Raw genomic sequence first — 5,239 nt, 5'->3', positions numbered from 1 at the left:
AAAATAAAATAAACACAGGTTACTAGTAATCCGTGTCACTTTCACTATAGTCCATATCTATGTGTTCTATGTGTATATGATATCAGTTAGTATATCATTCGTGTCTCTGTTACAACGCGACGAAGAAAATGTTTTTCTGAAACCATTAAGAATATGTATACCATACACCTCGCTGGGATTGTAGTTCAATTGGTCAGAGCACCGCCCTGTCAAGGCGGAAGCTGCGGGTTCGAGCCCCGTCAGTCCCGAACTAGGATCCGACCGATGAATGGAGAAATGAATTTATCTATTTTCCGTGAAAAAGGAGACAGGGGGCAAGATCTAATCCCCAGTGGAGATCCTTATTTCTTTTGTTTTTCATTTCGCATTTATCATCAGACAAATACAGGAATTTCCATTTCTTCCACTAGTGCCGAGTGATAAGGGAGAGACATAACATATATAGATTCGTACAATCGGTGGTATTCCTATATTTAGTATTTTAAGAGATACTCGTCTGACTTTCTTTTTCGATTTTCTTGATAAATGAAATAGAATAGAGTGCTCCTATTTTTACCGAGAGTACATACGCAAATTGTATTCGTTTATTGTACAATACATAATGAACTTAACATAATTACCTCGACAGAGTACTTGTCAGGTTAAACGACAACCCTTTTTAGCTTCGACTTTGTTTGTGTATCCTCAATGACTAATTGGAAACAATCTATCTCATTCTCATTTAAATTGCACACTGAATTTTTGATGTATGCCTTCCAGTCCCAATCGAAGAAAGAGATACTAATCAAATAAAAGAAAAGACCAAGCAACGTTCCTTTTTATTAAATTTGTTGGAATTATATTAGATCTTTTATACTTAACCCGTCCTTTTTCCATCTCACTTCTACTCTTTGGATCTGTGTGTGATTCATAGAATACCAGTCATATAATACCTCATAATTGTATGTACATAATTGTATGTATAAGTATAACGAAGGAGGAGTATATAAGGAAGACGGTAGGGTTATTTATAGAAAAGAAAAAGTGGAAAAGGATGAAAATTCAATGGGATTCTTTATTGGATCAGGAATCCCATTTCAGATTTAGTATGGATAAAGGATCTTCCTATGTTATACTATTCAATTCTCGACGATGAATCGATTTGATAGATCAGATATTGTTATTCATAATATTGATCCGATTCAGTATCATCAGGATGCAATTCATCCCATTGAATTTACAGGAATCAAATTTCTCATCTCTATGGGATTAGATCCCGAGTTATTGCGAAGTAAAAAAACAATGAGATTATGGAAGTAAATATTCTCGCATTTATTGCTACTGCACTGTTCATTCTAGTTCCTACTGCCTTTTTACTTATCATCTACGTAAAAACAGTCAGTCAAAATGATTAATTTGACTGAAACTTGATTTATTAGTTCTTATCAATGATTGAATAAATGAAAGAAACGGATTCAAACTCCAAGTCTTAAATGAAATGATCTGTCTGGAATCATAAGTATCTGAGATAATAAGTATCTGAGATAGTAGTATCTGAGCCGAGATAGTATGGTATAGTATTTATTATCCTATTAATGATTTTCATAGAAAGTTGTACTGTATACAGATATAGGCTTTTATATAGAGAAAGCCTATATCTAGGTCAATATACAATATGTATGTACATAGATTAGATGTATATCTAAATAGTACATCAAAATAACAGTCCAATTCTATTATTTTTTTGGCTACATTTACTTGTGTGGATTTCGATCAATTCAAAATAATTGAAGACCAACTCTTCTAATTCCTGGCTTTCTTAGAATTTATATATATATAGGTATAGGTCCCGAGATCTATCAAAGGAATCAATGGAGCAAGACAAAAAGAGTATGGGCATATTCTACTATAAATTAAATAAAAAAAAAGATAAAAGAAAACGAAACCAAAGAAAAGAATCTTTTTCTTTTTTTAGATTTCCCATCTCAAGAAGTCATTGCTTGATCTATTAACAGATGATCTGCGGAGTTCTATTCCATGATAACTTCTTCAGATTTGAAAAAGAAGTAGATTAATAGAGTAGACCTTCCCAATTTTTTATGCTTAAACATGACATGAGATGAGTCAAAAAAAGCATAAAAAAATCTCTAGGAGTCTAAAAAAAAGGTGAAATGCGCGATATGTGGATCGCTCAACGGAAGAAAGATCTAATCTTATTATGTGTAGAACCTCTTTGGACAACAACTAGTCATTTCCAATAGAAAGTATGTATTGTCGTAATCTAATATAATTAGAATAGCGGAACGGCTTTCTCTTCTCTTAGAACAGTAAAAGTAAAGAAAGAGGGAAACAAATAAAGAAAAAAAGAAAAAACCAATTTCAGATTTTTTCTTTTTGTAATATCCATAATTCTGGTAAGAGCTGGTTTATCAAAATAGAATATTTAGGAAGAATTCGGTTGGAAAAAATTTCCTATCATGCGTAGATTTAGGTTTCGAAATACAACTATAGTAATCATTCATTCTTTGATCGAATGGTTATTATTCATTATTGTATTTTCTTATTCATTACTGTATTTCAGTATAATTTTGAAACAGAGACATTCTTTTTTTAAAGCTTTGCAAACGATCAATTAAACAATTGATAGAATTCAATTACTCAATCGATTACTCGATTAGTAGTACCCCTAGAGTCCACTCCTTCCCCATACTACGAGTGAGAGGGAAAATGTAAAGACTACCATTAAAGCAGCCCAAGCGAGACTTACTATATCCATATAAATTATGTCTCCTATCTCTATGAAGGAATTATTCCATTATTGATCAATAATCATAGTGGAATCAATGGCGCAGAGTCAAAATGGAATTCTGACTTAACTTAAGGCTATTGATGAACCAATCCAATGAATCTACTCGTAACAAGATTATAAGATTTCTGGTAGAATCGGGAAGCATTAAGCATAAATACAATACACACACCTTTTCTCGGAAAATGAAATAACAAAGGAATACTCCTATCCCAATGGAACATGTAGGAGTACTAAGACCTATTGTTTGTTACCCTTTTTCATAAGCAAAAGACATCAAAATATACCATCAAGATAGATAACTATCTATCAGATACCTCTATTTCCTATTTGATCTAAGCCTTACTGTTTTTTTTGTGAAAGAATGGGGAGACACCATCACCAGTATTACATACATTCTTTCTTTTTTTCGTAATCCCCTATCTTACACGGGCAAAGAAATTCCTACACGGGCAAAGAAATTTTTTTGTTTCTTCAACTTTTACTTTTACTCTTTACTCAATAAGAGCCGACCAACTATCCTGATTGAATGTTGAGTACTCAGAGACTCTCGTGAGGTCTGGATACAAAGTATCTTCAGTCCTTTCCACAACTTCTAAATTGATTTCCCATCAGCCTATCCAATCGAATTCCAGACAGAGTCAGTAGACACAACGGTGGTAGTGTAAAATAATTAGGAATTCTTGATAGTCTTTCGTACAATCTCTTCTTCAATCCTAGTAGCAAAAATGGAGTGTCCTTTAGGAACCTTTGGATACCAAGATTTCCGACCTCTTACTTTCGTTAGTTTTGAATCCCAGAATTTACTTTCACTATTTATTTATTCTACTTATAAAATAAATGTCCGAACCAATCATAATCATATTAAAATCATAATCATATTAATAAGTAAGGCTTACTTCATCCCTATTTGTACCGGTTTGGGCCACACCCAAAGCCCGGATTTTTAGAAAAAAATTGACTTTCTTTAAAAAAATTGACTTTCTTTATAGAACTACAGATTCTAAAAATAAAGTATCGATAGGCTTATCCTTTTGCCTCTCCTTCTCCGGGGACAGAATTCGTCGAGTTAAATCAGCAGAATAAGAAATCCCAAGTTTTTTGTTGATCAGGCGACACCCAGATTTGAACTGGGGATAAAGGATTTGCAGTCCCCCGCCTTACCACTTGGCCATGTCGCCAAACCAAATTCGATCCAAATAAGATAAAAAATAGATTTCTGGTCAAAGACTGAAAAATTCAGGGCAAATTGGAACCATTAACTATTTGTTTTGTTGTTTTGAATTAGCGAAAGGTTCTTCAATTTGTATCTCAAATTGTTGCGTTTCCTTAATGGCATAACAAAATCAAATTGATTTATGACTAATTCAGTATCAATTATTTTCAATAATCAATCTTTTTCAATTTCAATTATAACAATATAAATTATAACAATATATATGTGTATATGTAAACCTCAAAACAGAAATTGTTACACAGATACCGCTCTTATGTACATATCCCATATCCCTATAGAGAATCGTCGTGCCTTCTTTTTTCATTTTCTATATGCAATAGAAAAAATAGGAATTATGATATAGTGCGACCTGACTTCTGTTGCCACAAGTGAAATTACGATAAAAGATGTGATATGCGGACAGGTAGATAGCTATATTGGCATGCACTTAATAAATATTACTCCTATTACGCAATTCAATCATATTCTATATATTCTACTAGCAAAAAAATAATTCGAAATTTTTTTTGAACATGAAATGAAACTCAAATAAAATTAAGTATGCTAAAAAGGGAAACTCTATATTGTTCCTGTTGTACCTGTCGCAAATTCGAACTTGCGTCGAAAATGCTCTTCATTCCTCTGTCTCATTTCCGTTCATACGTATGAAATACATATATGGTATATGGAGTTGGCTAAAATTTCATGTGATTCAGTAAACAGAATATACATTCCATCATTGCTAGATCGATCCGTATGGTTCGATAAATAGTGAGCTAATAATGGGATTTTTCAATAAACAGGAAACTTAAGATTAAGATGCTCCGGAATGATGGAAATGAGGGAATGTCCACAATACCTGGATTTAGTCAGATCCAATTTGAGGGATTTTGTAGGTTCATTAATGAGGGCTTGACGGAAGAATTTCATAAGTTTCCAAAAATTGAAGATACAGATCAAGAAATTGAATTTAAATTATTTGTGGAAAGATATCAATTGGTAGAACCCTTGATAAACGAAAGAGATGCTGTGTATGAATCACTCACATATTCTTCTGAATTATATGTACCCGCGGGATTAATTTGGAAAACCGGTAGAGATATGCAAGAACAAACCGTTTTTATTGGAAACATTCCCCTAATGAATTCCCTGGGAACCTTTATAGTAAATGGAATATACAGAATTGTGATCAATCAAATATTGCAAAGTCCTGGTATTTACTACCGTTCAGAATTGGA

General features: G+C 32.8%; 2 non-coding genes across 2 annotated transcripts; one reads left to right on the top strand and one right to left on the bottom strand.

Moving 5' to 3' along the window:
• Nucleotides 1–174: 174 nt before the first annotated feature.
• TRNAD-GUC (transfer RNA aspartic acid (anticodon GUC)) lies at nt 175–248 on the top strand. The gene has a single exon. It is a non-coding gene; the product is annotated as a tRNA-Asp (tRNA).
• A 3,647-nt stretch (nt 249–3,895) lies between these two features.
• Nucleotides 3,896–3,966, bottom strand: TRNAC-GCA (transfer RNA cysteine (anticodon GCA)). Its single transcript has one exon. It is a non-coding gene; the product is annotated as a tRNA-Cys (tRNA).
• Between the last annotated feature and the right edge of the window lie 1,273 nt (nt 3,967–5,239).

This window comes from Musa acuminata, unplaced genomic scaffold (genome assembly GCF_036884655.1).
Source record: "Musa acuminata AAA Group cultivar baxijiao unplaced genomic scaffold, Cavendish_Baxijiao_AAA HiC_scaffold_616, whole genome shotgun sequence".
In the NCBI taxonomy this organism is placed as follows: domain Eukaryota; kingdom Viridiplantae; phylum Streptophyta; class Magnoliopsida; order Zingiberales; family Musaceae; genus Musa; species Musa acuminata.
The sequence above is the reverse complement of the archived record's forward strand: the minus strand, read 5'-3'. Positions and strand labels throughout refer to the sequence as shown.